We start from the raw sequence: 10613 nt of genomic DNA, 5'->3' as shown, positions 1-10613 counted from the left end.
AAGATTGGCATCCCAATCTATCTCCATCACTACAGGAAACAGACTCTTTCAGAAAAACTTGCCCTAAAACTACGACTGTTTTCTATCCCCTTTTACCCTTCCCCCTTGACTCCCTCTCCCTTCCTCCTCCTCCTGTGTGCCTCTGAAGACTTCTGAAAATTGCCAAAGTTCTCACCATCTACCATCATTCTTTGGGAGAGATGGAGGGGGCTGGGCTTGAGAGGTCTGGAACTCCTCTGTTCAGATCCCTGCCGCGTAGCGCAGGCCTTGCTTTTTTCCACAAGGTTGTGGGCCAGGAAGGAGCAGATGTTTATCTGCTTTTTGCCAGATGAAGAAAGAAGCTAAGCTCCGTGCCCAGGCCACATGGTGAGACCAGGCCACACTGGATCTAACTAGTCCTGACCCTCTACCACCAGCTGTTGTTTCACAAACCACTTGTGTATTCCAAGCATCGCCCCTGCAGGGACTACCAACCCCATTCCTCCTGCCCAAGGTATAGGGTCCAAAGGCTGGTTTTCAGACCCCTGTCTTGCCAGGAGCTAGGCTTCAGATATTCAGTCAATCGAGGCATCCTGTCAATCCAGCTTTCAGTGTGGCCCATAAGCCCTATTTCAGCAGGACTCCAAGCAGATGGGGGAAAATTAATAAATGTGTAAAATTCCTTTTTCTCCCTTCCCATCCCACCAAGAACCAAGCCAGCGGATAATTATGGGATGGCTGCCAACAGAGTTTGGTCTTCAGAGCTGACTGATGGCGCTTGTACTCCTGTGGCTCACTGCCAGTCTAGTCACCGCTCTTTCCAGTTTTGTGGGTGTTCTTACTGCTGGAAATCAGAAACTGTACCCCTACTGTGACTGGGACAGGGAGAAAAGGCAGGGGCTGAACCCAGGAGAAGCAGCAGAGGGAAGAAGCCACACTTTTGCTTGGCTGGATGGGGCATGGGTGCTGGGGGAAATACAGCAACAGTAACAACAGTATTGATCATGGCCATGCAGCGAGCACTTGCGATGCGTTAGGGCCGTGTTAGGCACGCTACATACTTGAGACTGTTTCATCGAATCCTGCATCATTTATTTACCCCCTCCACCAACATATGGACTTCCCTGGTAGCTCGGATGGTAAAGAGTCTGCCTGCAATGTGGGAGAACCCAGTTCAATCCCTGGGTCCAGAAGATGCCCTGGAGAAGGAAATGGCAACCCACTCCAGTACTCTTACCTGGAAAATCCCATGGACCGAGGAGCCACCAATACGTACTGAGTGACTGCCACATGCCAAGCACTATTCTAGACGCAGGGGAGTAAACTGAGGAACAAGACAGACTAGTCCCAGACTTTGTGAAGGTGCCATTCAGGTAGGGATGGCAAACAATAACCACAGTTTCTGACGAGTGCTATAATAAATACTCAACAGAGCTCTGAAGGCTACAGGAAGTCTGGGAAAGCATCTCTGAGGCAGTGATAACTGAGCCTAAAAGATAAAGAATCGTGCCAAGATTTTAAAACCAAAAGGAATGAATTCAAGGGAGAGAGATGGGAAACATTTCAGGCAGCAAGAGCAGCAAGCGCAAAGGTGCTGAGGTCAGGGAGGGGAGGGGTGCGGCAGGTGAGGTCCCAGAGGCAAGCAAGACTTGATGAATCAGAACCCGTGGGCCATGGGAGATTCCATTCTCTGGGCGAAGTCGGCTCTAGAATCTAATCCTGCACCCTTCACCGCCAGCTGCCATTTCATACGTCATCCGGGTCACAAACAATCACTGTGCCAGGCTCGGTGCTGGAGGAAAGGGAAGGCCACCGGGGTTTCCCCACCCAGCCAGCTCTTGGGAAAGGATGCTGTGCCGAATCACACTGCTTGCCTGGGACTCGCCAGCGGGCAGTGGGTCAATCAGCGGGGTAACAGCAGCATCTAAATTCCGTGGACAATTGCCATCGTGGAAACCTGTGTCAGAGCTCTATGTGAATCACCTCATTTCATCCTCACAGCCCTGTGGGATGTGGGACCACTGTCATCCCAGTTTGGTCAAGAGGAAGATTATGGAGCAGGGAGTGACATTTAAGCTTTAACAGGACAATGGCTTCAGCTGCACGCACCTTCCCTTCCAGCCCTCAGAGCAGCACCCGCCCTGAGCTGTGGTTATCTGACCACCCCACCACCACCACACACACACAGAGGTGAAGAATCCTGGGCTCAGAGGTCAAGTCATGTGAGGAAAAGAGGACTCCAGCCCAAGGTGACCCCAGCCTTAATCTTGCCTGGGCCGGTGACAAGCAGCAGGTGGGGGGTGGAAATGAGGAGGAGGGTGACTGCTGGGCGATGCGGAAACCTTGGCCCCCAGCCTGGAATCCAGCCTCCAGATATTTTCCTGGCCTGAGCCCAAACCGGTCGCCCTGCTTGGACAGCTACTCTGGTGAATGAAGCATTCCGCTCTGGGAATCTCTGCTCGGAGAACCCCGGCCCCGAGCGCCTCCTCAGATCTGTCCTTAATGGGGCTGAGCAGCCTGCACGGGTCACATCCCCATGCAGACCCTCGCAATCCCCCGCCCGGGCCTCTCTGCAGCCTGAAGGTCAAGGCCTGCCCTCTGGGCTGCCAGAGGTCACCTGCCACGCCCCAGCTGCAGGCTGCAGGGGAGTGGGGGAGAGGTCCGCTCTGCTCCTCCCTGGCAGGGGCAGGAGTGCGGGAGGTGAGGAACCACCGGGACCCCAGGAGGGCATGCGGCCGCCTGGGGACACTGGCCCCTCCGTCAGGATCAATCACCCTAAGCCTGTCTGAGGAGCAGCCGGCTTAGGAGCAGCCGTGAAAGCCGCCTTTGTGCCCGAGGAGAATGAGCCGCAGGAGGACGGGGGCCCCTGGCCCAGGGCACCCATCGGGCCCCAGATCCTGAAATAACACCAAGGGGAGGACCCCCAGCCTGGCCCCCGCCCCACCCCGCCCCGGGCCCAGCTGAGCCTGGTGCCCGCTTTGTGCCATGGGAGCTGCCCAGGGGAAGAAGGTAGGAGCCCCCGAGGGTCCTGCAGAGGCCCTGGACGTGGGGAGGGAGGCTGCGCCCGCCAGGTGGGGTCCCTCACACACTGCTCGACGCCCCTCCCCCCCCACCCCACCCCCTACCCCCAGCTCACAGCTAATATTTCATGTAAAAACCTGGCTGGGGCTCAGGGCAAGGCCGGCGTCTAATCTCTCCATCTCTGAATCAGATCTGGGGCCGCCCAGCCTCTCAGGCTCCCTGGTCTTATGCACACACACACACACCCTTCCTGCCCTGCCTCGGGTTCCCCAACCACTCCCCTCACCCCCACCCCCAGCACCAGGGGAGCCTGGCACAGGTGAAGGCAGGGGCAAGAAAATAATAACAACCATTGTAATTAACTTGGCTAACCAGTGGTCACCAGAGGTAGAGCCAAGGGCAAGTTATTGAAGCTATCTGTAGCTCATTTCCTCATCTGTGAAATGGGGACAATAGTAGTCACTACCTCCCAGGCTGGTGGTGGGGGTTAAAAGAATTTTAACATGCGAGGCGTTTGAAAGAGTGCCTGGCGCACAGCGGGCTGTATACAAACTATGGTCTGTTGCTGGTAGATTTGTCTTCATGTTATTATCCATGTTATCCATCCATTATCCTTCTCAGTCTGGGGTCTCCATGGGGTGGGGGGAGGGAGTGTTGTAGGTAACACAGCCAGTGCGGCGTTTCTGAAAATGAGGTCTGTACACCCCTTGTGTTGGCTTTAAACATTGAGGGGGGTGGTGTGGGAGGGGGCTTGTTAACCTGTCGCTTTCTCAGGGCCCAACCAGAGCTCCTGAGTCAGAGTCTCTGAGGAGGGGCTGGGGAATTCTCGCACATGTTCAGAGCCATACCAGGACTGCCCACCAGCAACGTGGTCAGGCTGCCAGGCCCCAGCTCCTCCACCCACTTGCTGTGGTGAGGAACCCCGCCCTCTGCATCCCAGTCCTCACCTGGGAAGTGGGGCGGGTACCCATCTCTGGGGGGTTCCCTGAGATGCTGCCGGTAAAGTGCTTATCAGCTTCCTGACCCCCAGAGGGCCCCATACACGGAGATGCTAATCCTCACCCAGCTGTGATGACCTATTGTATTAAAGGCGGGGAAGTGAGGTTCAGAGGCCAAGCGTGACTTCTTAGCCAGTGTGAAAATGGGCAGGATATTGACCCCCTTCTGCCTAACTGCAAACTTTCTGCCAACACAGCCCATCCCACACTTTTCAGATTTAAAGAAGAGTACATCATGGATCTGTGGAGGAAGAACTCTGGTCCTCAGTTTCACCATTTGCAAAACCGGAGTGTTGGGCTAGATAACCCCTGCTAAGTTGTGTCCAACTGTTTGCGACCCCATGGACTGTAGCCCACCAGGCTCCTCCTTCCATGGGATTCTACAGGCAAGAATACTGCAGTGGGTTGCCATACCTTCCTCCAGGCGATCTTCCTGACCCATGGACTGAACCCAGATCTCCTGCATTGCAGGCCTATTCTTTACCATCTGAGCCGGCCAGGCCTCCTAGCGCTGGCCTCGCTCCCCATTGCAGGGCTGACTCCTGCCTACAGGGGTCAGTGTGGGTCACCTGCAGTCAGGGCAGGAAGGTGATGAGACACAGCCTCTGGGAGTCCCAGAGCTGCCCTCCCAGCCAAGCCTCGGGCCGGCCCTGGCCCCAGCCGATCCCCTCTTTCAGAAACATTCTTTCCGTTCCTCCCCTCTGGATCCTGTCTGTGCTGAACATGAGGCAAGGCTAGTCATCGTGGAAGCCAGCGTCCCAGGCCTAAAAATGACCCTGATAAGGTCTGTCCCAGGACGGACGGAGTACAGCTCAGCCCGCCTCTCCCTGCTCCTCCCCACCCCGTGGCAGACATCACAATCAATCCCCGCACCCTTCCCCACTAAGTCCAGGCAGCGCCACAATCCTCGAGGCAGCCTGGGGGTCAGTGAGAACTTGCCCCCAGGTTGAAAGCCATGCCTGTCCTTGGACCCAGCCCCTTCCCCACCCCAGGGGAAAGCCCTCCAGGGAGAAGGCAGCCAGGCACAGTGATGGGGAACATGGGCTACACAGTCAGACAGGCCTGCGTCCTTCCCTCCACATCTTCTGTGACCTTCAGCAAGTCTGCACCTCTCTGATTCTACCTTAGTAAACGAAAGATAAAAGACCCTCCTCAGATTATCGTAAAACCCAAATGATCCCATGCCTGGAACAAAACAGGCGCTCAGTCTCTCCCTGAACCGGATCCTCCGCGCCTGTGTCCTGAGCCTCACCAACCTTCCCTTGAGCCAGCAAGGGCATCGGTGACACGGCCAATGGCAGGCATAAAAGCTGACCCCCAGCAGCTGTGCCTTCCCCGCTGGCCAGTGGGGAGCCAGGCTGGAGCGAAGGCTGTGAGCAAGCCTCAAGCCAGGCTCCCCCATCGGTGGCCACCCCACCAGACCTCGCCCATGCCCACCTCCCTCCTTCCAGAAGCAACACCCCGCTGGCCTGTGTGACTTGTGACAGGCCTGCTGTGTGGAAAGCAATCCCTGTCGCCTGTGCATGGGTTCTCCCACGGGCTTGTCCCGTGAAATGCACCCTGCTATCCTCAGAGGCATCCCATACCCTGCCCCCAGTTATGGCGTAATCATAATCATAAAAGGACACGTCTGGAAAAGCCTTGATGATGCGGTCCGGTCCCCGCCTCACTGAACAGCTGGGAAGACTGAGGTCAGAGACGGGAAGGACTTCCCAGGGCCATGCAGCCAGGGCCAGGGCATCTCTGTAGTGCCTGCAGTCCCTTCCCCTGCACCGGGAAGGGGAGACGGAGCGGCCCCTTGGAGATGACTCTTGCCCACAAAGCGCACTCTCGGGGTACCCAGCTCTGTCCACCACCTCTTCATCTCTCCCGCCCCAGCCTCCCCCAGCAAAATAGCAGCTGAGTGCCTGCTCCCCTGCAGCTTCCCTGGTGGCTCAGTGGTAAAGAATCCTCCTGCCAATGCAGGAGACCTGGGTTCGATCCCTGGGTCAGGAAGATCCCCTGGAGAAGGGAATGGCTACCCACTCCAGTATTCTTGCCTGCAGAATCTCACGGACAGAGGAGCCTGGCGGGCTACAGCCCACGGGGCCACAAGTAGCTGGACACGACTGAGTGACTAAGATCACTTGCGCCTGCTTCCCTGTGCCGGGAACCGAGCCCGGGACGGAAAGGGATGGTTCCTGCCTTCACAGCCGTCTCTGTGAGTTGGGGAGACGGACAGGTGGCCAAATAATGATAGGTGGGAACAGCGCATGTGATGGTCAAGATGGGGCTGACCGGTCGGACTTGTCAGGACCATCTCCAGCTGCAGTTGAGGGGCGCCAGGTATGAGGACTTCAGGTTGGAGTCAGCTGCTGAAATTCCCATAAATTGGATTTCAGCTAGAATGCCATCTGCTTCAAGGAAGGGAAAACCAAAAACCAACTGGTCTAAACAATAAGGAAATTTATTGGGCTCCCTAAGTGGAGGTCCGGAGAAGGCAATGGCAGCCCACTCCAGTACTCTTGCCTGGAAAATCCCATGGACAGAAGAGCCTGGTGGGCTGCAGTCCATGGGGTCACAAGAGTCAGACACGACTGAGCGACTTCACTTTCACTTTTCACTTTCATGCATTGGAGAAGGAAATGGCAACCCACTCCAGTGTTCTTGCCTGGAGAATTCCAGGAACGGGGGAGCCTGGTGGGCTGCCATCTATGGGGTTGCACAGAGTCGGACACAACTGAAGTGACTGAGCAGTAGCAAGTGGAGGTCCAATGGCTCAGTGATGTCTCCAGGGCATTTCCTAGAACACGCAAGCAAGGTTCCCTTGAATTTCACTGGGAGCAATTAAGTCACATCCCATCCCTAAAGCAGTCCTTTTCCCCTGGGGAACACCAAGGGCATTGGCTTCGCCTGGAATCCTGAACCCGGTGCTGGCAAAGGACGGAAGCAGGACCATGGGACTGGTTGAGGCCAACCAGAGACCCCTTAGGGCTGGAGATCAGCCCCTCAATGTCATCCCCGAAAACTCAATAGGAGATAGTACGATGGATGCTGGGCGTTCAGTCATAATGTGCCTGCCACCTCCGTGCGGGAGCTGGTGGTATCTCTGACCATGGTGTGAACAGAGAGAATGGAAAGAAATTGAAAAGTTCAAGGGTGGGGGGGGGGGGCGGGGGCAGAAAGCGTGCTGGACCAAGAGTCAAAAAGCAGATATTGTTGCCCCTACTCATCATGGGCAACTCAGCATGTTGTAATCTGCAAGGCGGGTACCCAGGCCACACTCAGGATTTTTGCAAAGGATCAAATGAAGGCATTTTCAATACACAGAAGCAGTGTTTCTGTTTGGAACATTCCAGAAGCTGGAAATCTTGGCCACCTGGGTGTGCGCTGATTTTCTTTATTTTTTATTTTTGGCCGCATTGGGTCTTTGAAGTGGTGCATGGGCTCTTTGCTGCTGTGCATAGGCTTTCTCTAGTTGTGATGTGCTGGCTTCTCATGCTTCTCTTGTTGCGGAGGCATGGCTGTAAGGTGTGTGGGCTTCAGTAGTTGCGGCGCACGGGCTTAGGGACTGCCCCACAGCATGTGGAATCTTAGTTCCCCAACCAAGGATCAAACCCATGTCCCCTGAATTGGCAGGTGGATTCTTAACCACTGGAGCACCAGGGTCCTGGCATGGACCTGGTGGACACCATTTTGCTGTGCCCTAAGGCCACCTAATGACCATTTTCCTGGGCCCTGAGGCCACAGGACCGCCAGAGTCCTGGTGTACATTAATTTTAGAGAGATGAGTGCAGACAACAATGTCCTGCGTGGAGCCTTCCTTAAAGTTCTTGTGACAGTGAGGTTGCAGGTCCTTGGGTAGAAAGGGTCCAGGAAAAGCGACTCCCATGGACCTCAGACAGCCCTGGAGAGCATGGACATGGCATTCTCTAAAACATTCCTCCGAACTCAGCACCACCCGGGTTTTTCACTTCCGTGAACAACTCTGTCGATGTTTGCCAAGATGCTCATGGCTTTGCATTCATCTTCATTAGAAGAACATTTCCGTGGCTGAAACAAAAGGGAGAAAAATTGGGAGAGATGGCTAATTTTGATAAACATCCTGGAAGGGAGTGTTTCTTACAGAGCCCAAAAGGCACCCATCTGGCACGGCCCTGCTGACTCCCTGAACAGTTATCCCCATCATGATGGATGGGTGCTCTCAGCCCAGGCCCAAGGAAGAGTTCCGCTCGCCAGCCCACAGCTGAGCCGGGCCTGAGGGCTGTGTTAGGAGCCCCTCACCATCCACGCCAACCTACCCTTGCTACTCTTCCCACCACGTCAGACCGCTTCTGAGGGGAAAGAAGTTCACCACCAGGTTCCCAGAGGACTCTCAGAATGGGGGGCTCAAGGCCAAGAGGAGAAGGTGGTCAGGAGCCCGTGAGGAGGCCCCTTCCTCACCCCCAACAAAGCAGAGACCTGCTCCTGGCTGAGCCCTGACTCCCAGCATCCCTCCAGCCTCCTGAGCCTCACTCACACCAGCGGCTGATGCTTAGAAGGCCTCCCGTCGGCTGTCTGCATGTCCAGCCCGTCTCTGAGCTCCAGGCCCAGCTCCTCCCCACCGCCTCTTGTAACTGTTCTTGGGCCAGGCATGTGTTGAATTCTGACTGTACCCCCAGCAGACGTTCCATCACAAGGTGTGAGGGCAGACGAGGAGGAGGGGGCATAGCAGTTTCTGAGCACTGACCCTGCCAGCCACCGCGCTCGGGGCTTTCACAGGCTTCCCTCCACCCTCCCAGCCCCGCAAGGCAGACGATGCCACGCCCACATCATGGATGAGTGACACCCATGGAGGCGCCGCTCTGAGCCGCTGAAAGGGGCTTTCAAAGGCAGGTGGAATGACCTTTGGAAGCAGAGAAAGGGCACCATTTTCCTAACGGCCCTAAGGCCACCTAATGAAGCTGTCATTCCCTGCTGCTCTTGGCTTCCCAGGCTGGGTTCAGGACTTACCTGAACAGGTGTACAGGTCAGGCACTGCACAGAAGCGATGACTGCATGGGTTCGTAGGGGTGGGATCCATCCCACATCTGCCAGTGGAGCCTTGTGCCCAGGTGCTGGTTAAGTCTGCCCCGAGGCAAGAGTATTGCTCCATATAAAGATGCAGAGCCATCGCTTAAAGCCCTTCAACCACCTTTCCCAAGACTAAAACTTTTCCTGTCGGTCTTTGCGGCTGGACGTCCAGCTTGGGAGGGAACAACACTGAAGGAGAGAGAAAGATGCCCGCCCAGCTGGCACTTCTAGGACGGCTTCCCTGCCTGGGTCTCAAATGCCCACACAGGACTCGGGGCTGAGTGAGCAGGGGGAGGGCAAGCCTGTCGTAGAGCTGCGTTTGCCTAACTGGGTCTGGGTGTTTTACTAAACCTGAAGGACTACCGGGGTAGCTGAGAAGGGGCCAGGGAGATGAGAAGGGGGTAACCGTCTTCTTGTGAATGTGCTAAGAAGCCTCACCACAAAGGTACCGACACCCCTGTTTCACCAGGGCAAAAACCCAGACTCAGGGAGGCACCCTTCAAGTACCAGGGCTGGGACTTGAACCAAATCCGTCTGGTTCCTAAGACCACCTTCTCGTTGACTTGCTTTTTTCGAGCATCAGGATGAAACCGCATCTCCAGCCAGAATAAATCTTCACCTTGTGGGTAGAGTTACTAGCTGGTGGTGATTCCGGCCCCACTGGGAGCAGCGCGGAAGAAGGGCCTTAAAGTTCAGAGGAATTTAATTTCCATCATGAAAGAACTCAGAGGTGGGGCAGGAGGGGCCACATCAAAAGCCAGCTTTTGAGAAGGCAGAAACCCAAAAGCAGCTCCCTTGCAGGGGCCCGGGGATCCACTTTCGGAACATTGTGTCTCCTGAGCCCACGTGAATGAGGGGCTTTGTTCGAGTGAGAGATCAGATCTCAGGCCTGCGGTGGAGGGGAGGGGCAAGCGGCTGGAGCCTTGCTTCTTCATCTAAAATCTGAGAGGGGCTAAATGCAACCAGCAAAGCCACGCCAAGGAAGCCATGGGAGGCAGGCTCGGTGCTGGTTTCCCTGCTCCCAAGGTGCAAGTCACGATGGGGCCTGGGGTGTCCCACAGGGATGTCACCCCCCAGAACAGAACCCGCGGGGCCCAGCCAGAAACCAGGGGGTGACTGCTGTTCAGAGGGACCTCCCTGCAGGGTTGTCCTGCACTTGCACTCTTGGGAACACTTTGGGGTCGTGTTGGGGTGTTGTTGTTCAGCCGCTCAGTCATTGTCCGACTCCTTGCGACCTCACAGACTGCAGCACACCAGGCTTCCCTGTCCTTCAGTATCTCCCAGAGTTTGCTGAAACTCATGTCCATTGAGTTTTGGGGGGTACGATGGGGCAAACGTTCATGGGGAGTCCCGCCATCAGGTCAGCATCAGTGAAGGTCCGGCAGAGATTGTGATCACAAGCAGGCACGGGGAAGTGACGTCTTGGTTCCCTGGGGCTGGGTGGCTGAAAGCAGCAGAGGTGTATCCCCTCACAGCACTGGAGGCTGGAGGCCTGAAATCAGGGTGTCAGCAGAGCCAGGCTTCCCTGAAGGCTCTGGGAAGAGCTGTTCTCTGCCTTTCTCTCTGCTCCTGGGGTATGTGTGT

The sequence above is a fragment of the Budorcas taxicolor genome, chromosome 1 (genome assembly GCF_023091745.1).
Source record: "Budorcas taxicolor isolate Tak-1 chromosome 1, Takin1.1, whole genome shotgun sequence".
In the NCBI taxonomy this organism is placed as follows: domain Eukaryota; kingdom Metazoa; phylum Chordata; class Mammalia; order Artiodactyla; family Bovidae; genus Budorcas; species Budorcas taxicolor.
This window is presented reverse-complemented; position numbering follows the sequence as displayed.